This window comes from Rhea pennata, chromosome 2 (genome assembly GCF_028389875.1).
Source record: "Rhea pennata isolate bPtePen1 chromosome 2, bPtePen1.pri, whole genome shotgun sequence".
Taxonomy (NCBI): Eukaryota; Metazoa; Chordata; class Aves; order Rheiformes; family Rheidae; genus Rhea; species Rhea pennata.
In genome coordinates this window covers 131967760-131984359 of record NC_084664.1, presented here as the reverse complement: position 1 = coordinate 131984359, position 16600 = coordinate 131967760, and the positions used below count along the sequence as shown (strand labels likewise).

At 36.4% G+C, this 16600-nt stretch overlaps 1 long non-coding RNA gene across 3 annotated transcripts in view; it reads left to right on the top strand.

The window, feature by feature from the left end:
- LOC134137431 (uncharacterized) overlaps window positions 1-16600 on the top strand; it is a 35068-nt gene that overhangs the window by 12036 nt on the left and 6432 nt on the right. The window contains exon 5 of one of the 3 annotated variants that reach the window (XR_009957694.1): window positions 3623-4028. The exons of the other annotated variants lie outside the window; for them this stretch is intronic. This is a non-coding gene — a long non-coding RNA (uncharacterized LOC134137431). Of the gene's footprint in view, window positions 1-3622; window positions 4029-16600 lie in introns of those variants that run through there. 3 annotated transcript variants of the gene reach the window in all.

Here is a 16600-nt window from a genome sequence, read left to right as displayed (position 1 = left end):
TTCATGTACATCTTTTAACATATAAAATACTATATGAATGCTACTGCATAGCTTTTCATTTATTTTATGATAGCCTTTCGCCTTCCAAAGAGTTGTCAGAATCCTCAGAGGATTATTTAGGAATATAAAAATAAAAAGGAACTGCTTTTGTCTCTTGAATCTCTGCTAGGAAGAGGACAGAGTAGGAGCATTGTATTTTCTGGAATAACAGACTAGAAATAGATTTTGGAAAGTCACAGTGAAAGATGCATCATAGACTTTTAATAGCTGTTCTGAATAATTTTATGAATGGTGCAATTTTTTGGATTCTGGTTTAAAAGTTCTTATTTTTTGTTATGAGGCTTTAGACATTGCTCAATAAACTTATACCAGATCCTTACAAATCAGAGAATCACAGACTATTTGGGGTTTGAAGAGACCTCTGGAAATCATCCATAGCAGGGTCAGCTAGAGCGCAAGACTATGTCTAGTCCGATTTTGAGTATCTCCGAAGGTAGGTAGTTAACAGCCTCTCTGGCAACCTGTTCCCTTATTCAATCACCCTCATAGTAAACAATTTTATTGTGTCCAGGTGGAATTTCCTATGCTTCACTTTGTGCCCATTGCCTCTCGTCTGTCACTGGGCACCACTGAGAAGATTTTGTCCACGTCCTTATTACACCTTCCCCTCAGATATTATATAAATTGATAAGATATCCCTCGTGATTGTCTGTTCTTCAGGCTGAACATTCCCAGCTCTCTCAGCCTCTCCTTACAGGAGATGCTCTAGGCCTTTCATCATCTATCTTTATGACACTTCACTGGACTCACTCCAGTAGCTCCATGTCTTGTACTGAGGGAGCCTAGCACTAGACACAGCAGTCCAAATGTGGCCTCGCCTGTGCTGAGCAGAGGGAAAGGATCACGTCCCTCATTCTACTGACAATGCTCTTTCTAACGCAGCCAGGATACCATTGGCCTTCTCTGCCATGAGGATGCATTGCTGGCCTATATTCAGCTTGCTGTCTGCCGGAACCCCTAGGTCCTTCTCTGCAGAGCTGCTTTCTAGCTCGTTGACCCCAGCCTGTACTGGTGCATGGGGTTATTCCTCCGTAGGTGCAGGACTTTGTGCTTCCCTTTGTTGAACTTCATGAGGTTCCTTTCTTCCCATTTCTCCAGCCTGTCAAGGTCTCTTTGAATAGCAGTGCTATTGTATATCAAGTGCTCTTGTATATCAGCCACTTCTCCCAGTTTTGCGTCATCTGCAAATTTCTGTGGTTTCTTGCTTAGAACTTTTGGACCTTTTAGACCTTATCTGTCAGGGAAGCTTCAATACATTGTACAATGTGGCTGTACTGCTGTTGCACAGTGACCCAGTGACACAGCGTTGGTTTTCTATTTGTCACGATCTTTGCTATCACTGACAATAATAAAGTCAATGTATTACTTTTCTTTATTCTCACATTGTCCCCTGCAGCTAGGCAAGATTGTTTCAGAAGATAGCAGTAGTTTTTCTTTCTTGTGGTTATAAGAACAGTCTTAAAGAACTTTTATTTAATTCTTACTCTGACCCCCTCTGAACATTGATATTAACTTATCACAAGCAGATCTGTTTTCTGAATTGCAACAGAAATAAAATATATGTGTATGGTTATAGTAGGTTTTTTAAATTAATTTAGCTACTGCAGTAGAGCTACACCATTCCTCACAATCAAAACTTGAGAGCTAGAACACAGTCAGATACTGAAAATCCATGCTGTAAAAAGTACTTGATTTGTGACTCAGAGCTGCAGGGGACTGTAATGTCTGAAGACATCTAAGAGAATGAAATGTGCTCTTCATTTTGCCACAGTAAAGTAAAGACCTAGCAAACGAGTAACACTGATTGGTGAATCACAATGTAAATTTTCCTAGTAAATGTGATCTGTTATAACCATTTCCCCAAATTTCAAATCAACTTACTCAATACCTATATGAAGCCATATAAACTTATTTTGTATAAATACACACGCACATACACATGTGTCCGTGTGTGTGTGTATGAATATGTGAACTCGGGTAAACTTCCTTGATGCTTCTTATTTAAGTACCCTCTAAATATTGTTAGGGTTATTCTAATATCCTCACCACGTACACAGATCTTACTTTTCTTCTTCTTCCCCCGCAAAAAAGGTCACAAGGGCTTAATACACTCAAGATCTTAATGCCTAATTCTAGACCGTAAATTCTTTGGGAGCAAAGGATGTCATTAGATGTTTCTATTGTTACATCTACCTATATATCTCACCTATCAAAACACTCTATTTTAATAGATTAAATAGCCTCTGATTTTCTGGTGTTGATGTGGTAAAATTTATCCTGACATGACTCTTCTGCTTTTACAAGAATTTCTTTGGGAAACATGGTCACTGGTTTGGACTTGTCCTAAAATAGGAATCATATTTAACATTAGAAATTGCTTTGAAAAGCATTGTTTTTGTTATCACTGTACTGAGGAAAGTTTATTAGAAAGGTGCAGAGAGATTTGTAGTTAGCCAACATCCTACTATTGTTACCCTTCCAATGGGACATTAACATCAGAGAGACTGGCCTTCTAGCTTATTTTTAGATGATTATTCTTTGTAGCATGATTACTAGAACAGCCTTATAATGCTCGCAAAGCCAAAAGCTCTAAAACCTGGAACATAATAAGATGGCCACGAAGAACCTGAGCTAAATAGGAAATACAAATTTGATAGGGATTTTTCCTCCTACAAAGAGAAAATCATCTCTGTTTCTCAAAAAGGATCTGGAACTACCAATCAAGTGGTATATACAAACACCTTCACCCATGGAGAAAGTAAAGGGCTATGGCATTGAATACTTCTACTCAGTCTTTTTATATTTAATACCAAAGACTTTAATATAAGTTGAAAGATAATTTTCACACAATTAAATAACAGTGAAATAATGATACTTTTCATTCCCATAGCCTTCAATATAAAGATAATTATCTTCCTAGATCTCTGTAGAATAAGTATGTATCATTATCCTTATTTTATAGAGAATATAATGAGGCTTAGTAAGGTTAAACAAATTTCTCAGAATGAGGGAAAAAAAAAGCTATGGAATACCAAGAATAGTACTCCAATTTCCTGTCATCTTGTTGTATTCTTTTTTCACAAGATCAGCTGTTATTAAGTTGTCATCTGAAGCACCTTTTAACTGGTTATACTATGAAGAATTTGAATAAGAAGCTTCCAAAAGTTCATTTGAGAGATGAACCATCAAGATTGGAAATATAAAAAGCATTGCACTGAAGATGAGTTTTGTCAGATATATACAGTTTAAAAGTCCCTGTCGAATTACCTTGTAGGATGCAAATTGTTTGTAGAGTTAGCTCTAGGAACCTAGTTTAAATGGTGCAAATCATCACCACACAATGCAGCCTCATCAAAATACTGGTGATGTCTTCTGGTTGCTTTCGTACCAAAAGCCTTGAGCCTTAAATTTTTACAAGACAAAGGAGTGATTTACAGTTCACGACTTGCAGAGACAGAGTCCTTAGCTGTTCTTTGCACCCTGTCTTTTACATGCTGGTGACTGGTCATTGGAAGTTGGACACAGCAGAAATCCCTGCTGTTTCTTTTTCTTTATTCAATAGATTGAAAACTCCAGATTTTTTAATCTTCAACTTGAAATCACTGGAAGCAGATCGCTCTACATGCAATTTTGAAAAAAATAGATGATAGAATTCCAGTATGGGCATCTTTAAAAATAAAATTTGGAATCAACATTTGAAGTCTTTATTTTTTTCCTTGGGGAAAAAATAATACTTTAATATTAAACTGTGAGTACTGTATACCAAATGGAGTTCCTGCTGTAATTAAAAATTACTTTACAATCCTTACATTTCTGTTTAGGTTAGTCTTTATGGGGATGATGTTTGGATGAATTCAGAAACTGTTTTCGTGTATTTTTGTAAATCTCATCTACAGCAAAATTTAGCTGCTTTCACCAGGCAGCACTGACAGTTGCCAGAAAAGTGTCAAAATTATTCTCAGTAAATCTGTTTCCACAAATTTGTCTCAGGTAAAAAAAAAAAAAAAAAAAAAAAAAAAAAAAAAAAAAAAAAAAACATTGCTTGCAAAGAAAACGTGTCTTCTGATTAAAACCAAAAAAGAAAAGAACTAGAGATTTTGAAAAAAAAAAAAAAAGTAAAAAATCATCTCACTGAAGACTGTATTTATTTTTACCTGTTTGTAAGTTTTTAAGAATATTCCTTATATGTCTGTAGTACGTTCTACTGTTTCCCAATTTCATAATTGTTTAGAAAAGATGCTTTACAATCTCCAAACTATTTTTATGATATGTAAGGATCAATTTTTCTATAGTTAAATGTTTCTCTTTAATATTCTTATTATATGTTTTGCATCTTACATGATAACAAACTGCAATCCTTCCTTAAATAAGTTGCAGGTGTGTCTCACACCAATACAAGACTGTACACAGTTACTCTTTGAACACCTGAATACCCTTAATGAGTTATATTACTGATAGATGGAGCATAGCCTACTGAGCTCTAACATACCTGAGCTGCATGCACACAGTGTCCACCAGTACACGTGCTCCCAGATGTGTGTATCTTAAGGAATATTCTGCAAAAATGCTGGAGTAATTCTGGCAGGACTGCAGCTCTGGCAGTGTTTTTCTGAGAAGGCTCTGTCATGGCACTTCAATTTTAGGATGGTAAAATAGAAGTCCTTTGCTGATGGTGACTCCAGATATATTCTGGTTTGCTTATCAGATTGTATTCCTTGCTTGCCAGATGTGTTAACCCTTTATTGTTTGAATGCCTGGTACCATATGAAAAAGAATACCCAGTACTTTCTCTGTAAATATGCAGACAGACCATGTTTGAAGGGGCTCCAAGATTCAGCTTGAGGTTCAAAGCAAATACTGTGTTCTAAATACATAAAAGAATTATTATGCAGTTTGACTCTCACTCTTTTATTGATTAAAACATTCTTGGATGGATTTTCATTTGGGGAAAGAGTTTTTTGGAAGAGAAAGCTTGGTGCCGTTTTCTGTACCAAGAGCAGAATTACAGGCCCAGTCATTGCTTGGAGAGCATGTTTTGTAAGAACACAATTTGATCACAGAAATCTATTGCTTTTTTACTGGGATTTGCCTTTGTCTAAAGCTGATATAACAGATCTGAATCCAGGTTCTGTTGGAAAACTACATTGCTAGATGGGTTTCTATAAGAGCCTGTGTGGGGCCTTTTCCTGAAAAGTTAATCTTCTTGTGTGTGACCATTTGCAATGAGTGTGGAACCCCTACCTCAAAACTTGCAGTTCTAGCCAGTGAAGCTTCTAAGTTGCACAGCTCCGGGAGCTGACGGAGGGCTTTCAGGGCCTGTGGCTATAAGGCCCACTGGAATGACTTATGTCACAGATACGGAAAAGAAATACCTAGCCATTTCTGTTTGTCTGAAGGATTGTGTCTGCAAGCATCATGTCATTAGTTTTCCTTTCTCAGAAGTTTTCTGAGTAGTTAAATGTCAGGCAAAAGCCTAAGGGAATCACTCTGATATCATTTCTTTTCTATTTAAAGATAGATCGAGAGATGCAATCCACTTGTTAAAAGGGTAGGTGTTTTAATCCAAAGTGAAAAATAGAAGGCATTCTGCAAAAGAGTTGAAAACAAATTCATCACTTCACACATTAGACTATCTAGAGATGAGTCTTTGGCACAGTTTTTGCAGATAAATAGCGTGCCTATTTGATCAAAGAAGTTTTTGTAGATTAGCTGAATATTAAAGATGTAAATATGCTCTTCTCTAACAAGTATATAAATGGCAAAAATGATCAAAGTAACCTTTCATATTTCTAGACAGATACTAAGTATGCATTTTCTAATGTTAAAGATTGTACTTGAAAAAACTAAAACAAAGCACTAGAGCATCTTCATCTGCTCTTATCGGGGGGGAAGGGAGAGTGAGCACAGTGACTTCTTTTCAAAGGCTGAGAGAGGGACATTTGTTGTGAAACATTAATCCTTTGAAAACAGGAGACAGTTGATAGTGGCAAAACCTACTCCATCACTCAAGAGTCTGACATCCCTGGAAAATGGCTGGCTAGACTACACGAATCTCATTTTTGCATTGCTCACATCCCTGTGCTAGCAGCTGTTATCATACTGTTAGCCTTCTGAAGTCCTTATGTAACCTCTTGAAACTTATATGGGCACCATACTCTGAAATTACCTGCCAAATATTTAAGAAAAGAATCATCGTTATCTCCCACTTTCATTTTCCACCTGGGGGAGAAATAACTTGATTAGTTTGGATGATGATAGGAAACTGGAAGAAATCCAATAATGATTTTTCAGTCTGAAGGATTAATTTCCTTTCATTTCACTCATTTCCATTCAGCTGAAGATAATTAGGTTATGCAGGTCTAGTTTCAAAGGACACAATTTGAAATGATGGGCTTTGCCCAGTTACGTTAGTTTTAAGTTGGCGATTTTGATGATGTTGCATAAAGTGAAGTATAATCCAGTTTCTTTTCCCAGAGATATGTTAGCTCAGCAGTGAAGACATGTGCTGATACTTTTTTTTCCTCTCCCCACTAAAGTACACAGGAACAGATCTGCTGAGTAGGAAGTGCTATTTTTACATAGTCACTTTTCAAACTAGAGTTTTGCTGTAGACATTTTGAAGGGATCACACTAAGCAATGTAGAAGTCATTGCTCTTACTGCAACTGGGAAGCTGTTGTGTAGGTCATTTAATAACTTGCTCATCTCCTCTTAATCCATTTTCTATCAACTCCTGAAGTATTTTCCAATAAGTATTCTTCACATTGCTAAGGCTAATCACTCAAAAATTATTTGCATACATGCATACAGGTTATGATGGTTGAAAATAGATTTTTGAATTATGGTCATCTAAAAATAATGGAATTCTGATTATTTTCTTTTCAAAATTCTTTTAAAACTTACTTGGAAACATTGCTGTAGCATCTGAGCAACCAATCTATTCTCACAATCAGCCCTTTGAGGTAGAAAGTGTTACTATTCTTATCCTCCTTATTCAGATGAGAAATATTTTGCTCAAAGCCATCCAGGATCTGCGTAATGGAGAGGGGAGTTAAAACCATCTTTCAAGTCTCAAGCCATCATCTTAAGAATTGTTCAAGTGCTAAAAAAGTAGCAAACACGAGTAGAGACCTTGTTTACACGTGATGCAGAGCCATCTCTCTCGGTCATACTAATGACTCATTTTTTCTCAGCTTTTTTTTTAGATCCCTCCAGTTGCTGTCATTGACCTGCAGTTCCTCTTCTTGATACCTGTGCTAGTGGCAGTGTATTTTTCCCTGTGCTGGAAAAATAACATAAATACATCTTTTGTCCAGGCCTTGCTAGTCTGGGATAATGTATATAGTCAGTGGTTCCCTTCTATCTGTTGTATATTGGAAAAGAAACAATACTGTTAAAAATCAGTCTCTTTCCCCCATAAGAAAAACACATTCATAAATCATAGATCTGCAAATAACTTAGTAACTGACTATTCAAAACTTCTGCTGAAAGTTAACCTTTTGGCTAGAAAGTGTAGCTTTTCATTAAAATTATTACTGGTTAGGGTAAAAATTTACCACTTACATAATTTTTTTTATTTATGATTTCTGCAGAAGTTTTACTTAAGAAGCATCGGCTGAAATTAGGAAAATTTACCTCTTTACATGCAGCTGGAATAAAGTGTTTGTGATATGCAATTTGCTAATACAGTCAAAACAGGAAACGTTTTCACTTTATATGGACAAGCACATTTTGAGCTGCCTCTCACATTTTTATTTTGAATGAAACTATGTCAAAGAAACCACAAGATATGTAAAGTATTTGTGAAGCCTCCTGCCACCTCTTCTTTCCAAACTTTTTCTAGCACTTTTTTTTTTTTAATCTTGAGAGCAGTCTCATTGACCTTGATAGCTCAGATTTTAGAGTTCAGTTTGAACACCTATATAAACATTTACAAAAATATAGCGTGGGTCTTTCCATTTGAGTTTGTTTTACAGCTCAGATACTGGCTGCATTCACCTTAGAGTTTGAATTAATATCACCCCACAGTTTCCTAATGCTACTTTTCAGGACAGTTGCTTTCAAGACCAATTAGCCTTTCCTTCCTAGCACAGTCCTTTCTGATTGTAGAGCAGCTTCTTTCTTAATGCTGGAAGTTGAGAATGTTTTAGGCTTAGCAGGCAAGGACCTTTCTCATCTAAGACCAACAAAATTTGTTACTGAATTCTGAAATAAGTGGAAGGAAAAAATAGCCAAAATGTGAATGTGCATCTGCAGGTCTCTATATATGTCTCCTGTGCATTTATCTTTTCATTGAAAAGACATTCTTCCCCTTGTCCAATGAAGCAGAACAAAGTAGTATGTTAATTTTAGGATTACACTTGAATGCAAACATTTTACTTTCAAATGTTAGTAATAGTTCTGATTAATACATTATAAGCTATTAATTTGCTCTACCCATATTAAAGTAAGGAAGCAAAAACACACCAAAAAACAGGCAAGTAAATGTATTGTCCCCAACAATGGTATTCTGTAAGTCACCTTGAAAATAGCCCAATAGAGTTGCAGTATCCAAGCAATAGCTTTAAGTCAGTGCCCGTCCTTGTCTTCTAAAAAGTGATCGTATTGTGTTTGGTCTGTAAGATCTAAAGTTTAGTACTCATCTACAAACTTGAAGAGTTGCAGTACTTTCTATAGTTAAGGAAAAAGAATAGTTGTTACATTCTTTACATCCTTACTTAAAAAGTATAGTCCACTGAAGAAATTATTTTTCATTCTTACAATTTGATGACTCATCTACTTTTTAGATTTTTGCTTTTTGTACATAATAGTTTTGTCACTAACTTCAAAAATAATTGAATGTTTTTCTAGGAAGAAATGTTATTATTTTATGTAGTGTTTTCAGTAAGACTTATTTTTAATGTATTTTAGAAGTACAGATATTTCTTCTTATATGGTTTCAAAGTTTCACTGCTAGGTTGAAGCAAAAGAGATTCTGTTCTGTAGTTTAGGAGAATAAATTTTTTTAGATGAGCTAATGGTATGTTACTGTTAAGAGCTGTGTATTAGGTTATTTGATGATACATCCCTGATGCTAGATGTATTCATGTATGAACTCTGCTGATGTTCACTTTTCCCTGAAGACCCTGCTTTTACTTCAAGGATTTGCAGAATAGGATTATAACAATATTTCCAGGTGGCACTATATCATTCACTAGAAGAACCTTCATTAGAGAATTCCCTTTTAAATCTGAAGATGGGAAGGTAATTTGATACATTTTTTTTTCATGATCAAGTTGTTTTACTGTGTGAAATCAAGGGATCAAGGAATCCTTGTGTTACTAAAAAGTCAGACCCTGTCAAAAAACTCTCAAAGTTTTAAATTCAGAGTTTGAGTCAATTGAAAGCTACAAAAAACTATTAAAAATACAGTTTGCTTTGTGCTTTCTCTAGTCATTATCTTTAAGGTCTAATGACTACATGCATTTCGCTTGATTTATAGAAAATTACAATTTATAAGTAGAAATTTAAGGTCTCCTTACATGTTGAATTTTTTGAAATGAAAAAAAACCTCAGGATCCTTGTACAAGATTTCAGAACTGTTAAATGAAAGCAATAAACATTTATTTTTCTAATATAAATTTTTAAACTTTAAGAGTACAAATTAAATGACAAACACACTGCTAGTTCTGCCATATTTCTATAGTTAATTATACTCAAAGTCGGGCTTCTTACCTGATGGAGTTCAATGTTACTTGACACTAATAAAGCAAACTTCATGTAAATAAGCTGAGAATACGGCTCACTAAATAGAAAAACTCTACTAAGCATTAGGAGAAAAGATACGAAAAAGTATACCAGGAATATGTTACAAATAAACATACTTTTCTGAGTTCAAACTCATCTGTTTAAAAGGAAAAAAGTTTTCAGTTCTAATAGTTCAATTTCACCCTTTGTTCACAAGTGAGAAACTCTCATTCACTGTTTGTTCCAGTAAAGGAACTACTGAAATGAATGAGCACTTGAGAAAAATCTGATGGGCCCTGGACTTGGGAAATTTCAGTTTGCATTAATTTGTATTAAACTTTGATTAGTTATATTAAATATGCAAAGCCAAAAAAAAATTAGAAACAGAATTTCCCTTTTCTTATATTGTTTATCAATCTTTATTTTATTGAGGCATGTAATGCCCTCTACTGGTACACATGTTTTATATCAAGTTGAAGTATGGGTGAAACTAGGAAGTTAGAGATGAAATAAATAGTTGGGAATGTGTCCTTTTCTCCCTCTCTAATTTATATGCTTTGCCCTGCCCAGGACTGGCTCAGTGACAGAACTATTCTAGCTATGTACAGTTGCTAATATTCACTTGGCAATTAGCTGAGATTAGTAGTAAGATTTCATTTAGAACTTCTTCAAAGAGAAGCAAAGCTCTTCTAGTTCTCTCCTGAACTAGCTATACCGCCTCTGGAGCACATAAAACTCCTGCCAGCATTGAAGAAGAATTAAAGCCAGATTGTTCTGTTGCTGCCCAGCATTTATTTTTTTTAAAAAAAAAATCTTACTAGTGCTTTGTATATCAAATACATTTACTTACATGGGGCTGCTGTGAAACTATATCCGTCTTTATTTGGCATAGTTAAAAGAACCAAATAGTGGAAACATATTTTACCCCAGTAGATGTGCATATTGAGAGAAGAGTTTGTCTGACAATGTTTTGTAAAAGTCTGTATTTTAGTGGAAAAGGAGATAAAAAGATGATGGAAGTTAGGAGAATGAACATAGGCAACTCCCTTTGACCCCCCTACACTCAACCTAAATCCCATCTTCCTCATACTCTCTTTCTTACAAAATAAGTAGTGATGTTCATGGAAAAGTAAAGAAAAAAATTAAGTGGTAACTGGAACTGGACTTCAAGCTGCAAGACACTGTCTGTGGCTGTTTGTTCCTGTGATTTTCCAAAAGACAAGAGTTTATACATGCTATTCACATCAAAGGACAACAGAGATTGATGGATTCACTGATAAATTCTTTTTGCCTAAGCTTTTAAACACAGCACTGAATTACTTGAAGTCAGGATTCAGGATTCCAGCAACAGAGAAAGAACAGCTGATAGAGGAGGGTTTTTTTTCCTAATTCAGATGTTCTATTTTGTTTTACTTCAGCTGTACTTAAGCACTACTGCTGCAGAAAGCTGTTGAGATTATCCAACATAAACAAATCTAGACACTAAAGCAATTCTTGCCTTTGGTCAGATTATTAGTGACAGTGTTGTGTGCTGCAAAGTGCTGATTGTGAAATCAGGCATACAGCAATAATTCAGAAGGTTAATTCTGATATGTCAGAGCTGACTGGAGATTCCTTATGCATACCAGCTCCATGTAAAGAAAGGCAGAAGGAAAACAGACTTCAGTATCCCCAGCTGTTTTCCTGTTCTTTTTTTTTTTTTTTTTTTTTTTTTCCTCTTGGGGATGGCAGACATACACACATTCACACACATTCACACACAAAGTACAAATAAAAATTGACTAAATAACTCTTACTAGTAAAAGTTTGGGGGGGGGTTGTCCAATTCTAAATAATAATAATAAATTAAAAGATCAGTGTTCCAATTACCTCAGCTTTTACATTCCTTTGACTGAAAACCACTGTATACATTCTAAAAACAATCTTTACCTTAAGGCAGCTTTCTGCCTGAATAGTCAATTTAGATATGGCCCACATAACACATGTGTAAGTATGACTACAAATTTGGTTGGTTGTTTTTTTTTTTTTGGGGGGGGGGGGGGGGCACAAGTTCGTTCTGATTGTGCTCTCAGCTGAGTAAAAAACACATAGCCATATTAGCACAAAGACAAGCCTGAGATAAGATACCATTTCAGGTCCCGTGCAAGTAAGTTCTCACCACTCAACCTGTGATGTTTTCTACATCTGGGAATTGAATAGTTCCTTATCTTACTCAAGGCTAGCACAGTAACGGTTGACTATAGTTCCTTCCTGCTAGGAGCATTCGATATTTACAGAATCATAGAATCAGTAAGGTTGGAAGGGACCTCTGGAGATCATCTAGTCCAACCTCCCTGCTCAACCAGGGTCACCTAGAGCATGTTAGACAGGGTTGCATCCAGGCAGGCCTTGAAGATCTCTAGAGAAGGAGACTCCACAGCCTCTCTGGGCAACCTGTTCCAGTGCTCCGTCACTCTCACAGGGAAGAAATTCCCCCTCACGGTCAGGTGGAACTTCCCGTGCTTCAATTTCTGCCCATTGCCTCTTGTCCTGTCACACGGGACAAATGAAAAGAGTTTGTCCCTGCCTCCTTGACACCCTCCCTTCAGGTACTTGTACACATCGATAAGATCCCCTCTCAGGCTTCTCTTCCCCAGGCTGAAGAGGCCCAGCAATCACAGCCATTCCTTGTAGGGCAGGTGCTCCAGCCCTCTGATCATCTTGGTAGCCCTACGCTGGACTCTCTCCAGTAGCTCCATGTTTCTCTTGTTTTGCGGAGCCCAGAACTGGACACAGGACTCAAGATGAGGCCTCACCAGGGCTGAGTAGAGGGGCAGGATCGCCTCCCTCAACCTGCTGGCAACACTCTTCCTAATGCACCCCAGGACACCATTGGCCTTCTTGGCCGCAAGGGCACATTGCTGGCTCATGGTCAACTTGTCATCCACCAGCACTACCAAAATATAAATAAATAAATACATAAAAAATATATATAAATAAATATAAAATATATAAATGTGTACAGAAACATCAGCTAGTAAAACATAACAAATGATCCATCTGCCATGATCTGAAACTATTAGCACTTACTGTGTTACAGGGATGAAGAGACAACAATCTAAACTGTCCTCCAACATACTTGGAAACATCAGCAGAAGCTGCCAACATGTATTTGAATACACTCAATATTACCAGCTGAAAGCATGAAGCCCCAGAAATTGAAGGCATCCTCAAAAATTATGTAGATGCCATTTGGCATGGGAGACCAAATAGGATCCGAAATTTTTTTTTTCTTTTTTGTATGGAATAACAGAACAGTGACAGATTGATAGCTAAATCCCATAGCTGAGGCCTAATAAACATTGAAGAGTTCAGCTAAAGAAAGGCTGAGAAAACAGATGAAATTCATGCCACATATTACAATCTGAAGTTAGTAATTGCCATCGAGGTACTATTTTGTGGCTTCCTAACTTCTACCGGCCATTAGTTTTTTGAAGAAGCTGCTTGTATTTATAGGGCACTCTGTCCCTGAACAATTTTACTGGCAGGAGATATGTGGTGAAAAATGGATTTTCTTGGACAGTATTACATTGATTACCTTTCAGCATTTATTGTTATACTCCTTAAAGACCAAATCACCTGAAGTACATTAAGGACTAAACTAACTTTCAATTGCATGCCTTTTCTTATGCTAGCTACTTTGAATTAGTGGCATGTCAGTTTGTGTAATTGCTGTATAATTTCCACTGTTACTGTATTTCAATAATATCTAAAAAATAGAGAAGCTGTAGTCTTGAAAGAAGAGATAAATCACTTATAGATAACTAGTCACTCTACAGAGAACTTAAATGAAGTTTTAAAAAGTAAGGAAGTTAATAAAGAGTGATGTCAGATACTAGCAAAACAATATTTGGTTAAAACAAAAACAGAAGTGTACAAATCATGTGTGTAAAACAGAGAAATGGGGTGCAGATTAAAGTTAATTAATCCTGAACAGAAACAAGGTACAATGTGAAGCAAATTAAGAGAATTGTACTAGATGCACAAAATATAAAAGAGAAAAACAAAGAAAACAAGTCAATATATTAAAAACTGAGTATTAAAATTGATTAAATTCAATCAGGAACAGAAGAAATTCATCTGAAATGAAAAACAGAACCAAATACTTTAATCTATACGGTGATTTTTACTTTAATCACAAAAGCTGAAGTGTAGGAAGAAAATATCTTTTCACCGATTTAATATTTTTTAAAAATTGTTACCAAGTCCTATCCCTTGCCCCACCCATTTGTTTTCACTTCCTCAGCTAGTTTTCTTGACCTTTGTGACTTCCCATGATGTGGGAAGCGATGGACCTCACCTGTAGATCTTTCAGTTCATCATGAGAGGGCAGGAGACTTGAGAAGTGTTGATACCTTAATCAAGGACCTGGTGAACTGCAAGGGAACATGTTTTGGCCAGGATTAAGCTTGAGGATTATATGGGATCCTGAGACCAATTCCATACTCACGTGATTCCTTAAATAGTGTTCAGGACCTCCAGGAACTTTTGTTCAATTGTGATGGGTTTTCCCGAAAATGTAGTCTGCAGCTGCTGCTCCTGTTTCCCAATAAAGGACCTCTACTGCCTCCAGCTCCTGAGAACATCTCTTTCAATACAGGGCCTGTACATCCCAAGCTGATTATTAGTAGGATGATTCAGGATACATGAATCCCCAAAGACTTTGCTTATGCAGCTCATTATATTGAAAGTTATTTTTAGTTTCCTGTAGCAGCTTCCTGGCAGACCTATATGACTAATCACCAAATCAGCACTGCAAAACTTTTACTGCTCAACTTATGCTCCTTTGTTGTTTCCCATCTGCTTGGCTCTATGTAAACAGCACCTGCTGGTGAACATATGGCTCAGGCAGGGTGAGACTGGAAGGTGGGAGAATACCCCAGCAGAACAAATTGCTTCCTAAACTGGAGCCAGTTAAACCTTGGGAAGACAAACACCCCCCACTCTGTTTTTTTAAACTTACTGATTAACAGTCAGAAAAAACTTTTTTTTTCCTATATCAAAACCTTATTTGTTTTCTTGTTAAAAATAAAGAAAATAAATACATAACAGAGACAATAGGCTGGGACTCTTATCTCTAGGCACAGGCTCTCTGGTTGGCCTAGAAATTCCCTTGCAGTACATTGAGCCCCAAGCAAGTTTCCCCTGGGGGCCCAGCAGTTCCAGCAGTCCCACCTTGAGAGAGCTCATAAATTGTCTTCAGCCATCCCTCGACTCTGCTCATGGTAAGGGTAGAGAGCCAGTAAACACTAACAGTGAGATTTTGACAAAATACAAAACTATACCCCTATTTTTTCATTCAACTAGATATAGCAGACACATGACTTCATTACAAGACCACTAGGTGGCAATTTAGCAGCCCTGTATCAGCATTTAATATATTCGACTTCTTCATTGCTTTAGACACCAAACTGATGAATGCCCAGTTGAACAAAATTCTGCAAAATTATGTAGCTCTGGTGGCCATTAGTGCTAAAATTATTAAAGTGTTTGTGCTTACTGCATTGCTCCCAGGTGTTCATTACGTTCAGCGTGTCACTTCGGCCAGGAAGCAGGACACAGAAGTATTGTTTGTCATGTAAAAAATAAGAGTCATTCTAACTTTTAATGTATACATTGTGTTTCAGACTATCTATAAGTTTCAGCTATATGTATCTTGTGAGGAGGCTGACTCCCTCCACAGCTGTAGCTCTATACCATCATAAAGTATATGCATATACAGAGGCCAAAGATAGTAGGATAGTTACCATGGCTTTTGTCCAAATCTATTAAATGAGTCTGAAATGACTGCACCTCCCCAACCTTCTACTAATAAAAGATCAGAAAAGTTTATATGAACCATTTTCATAGAAATTGGAAGCTGTATGCCTTACTAACAAGTGACTGTTTTATGGTTGTCTGAGAGGATTGCATTGCTGCAGGAAGTCTTTTACAGCTGGCAGATTCATGACTAGCATCTAAGCAGAGAGAGAGGGGGAAAGTGAGCAATTCAAATGTATGTGTGTGTGAATGTACAGTTATTTTCATTACAAATATTATATAATCTATTGAAATATATACTACCTATATAACAAAATATAGAAAAACTGTGTTCTGATTGCATACCCCTTCTGGGATAATGGTTATCTTTAGTCCCAATACTGTAGAGATTTTTTTATGGATTTTGCTTATCAGTGAAGTAAGTCTTAGATGACTGATCTCAGAGCTTTTGTGAAAGATATTCTTAGTAACGCCTACGGTTTATGATTCAATAAGGAGATATACAAAAAAAAATTTGCAGTAATCTCAAGTGACACACACTAGAAGCAGTGAGCTTTTGATATGCTGACATTTGTTCCCTTAAAAAAAAATAAAAGGAACAACAGCATATTGTAAAATTTCAGCCTTCAGATGCTAAAAAGAAGAGGAAAGGGAGGAAAAGAATTGCTTGAAGTCAGAAATCAACAAGACAATATATAGTGCTTCTGTAGCTTCAAAGCAGGCTGACTCAGAAGCTAATGTTTTGTTAGAAAAGGTCAAGAAGAAAATGGTTTATGGTTTTCAGTGATCTTATATTAAGTGACTCCTCGGTCTCCAATTACATAGCTGCTACTTGATGCAAGAAATTCAACCAGTCTGTTACTAGCAGAAAATACTGCAAGTGAGTGCAGCCTAAAATTGGATTAAAGGATGGAAAGAAGATTGTGAAGACTGCATCAATCCAAATGAAAAAAAAAAAAAAAAAAAAAAAAAAAAAGAGAGAGCAAAGATCCTTCTCCTCGGAGCTGCTTTCCAGC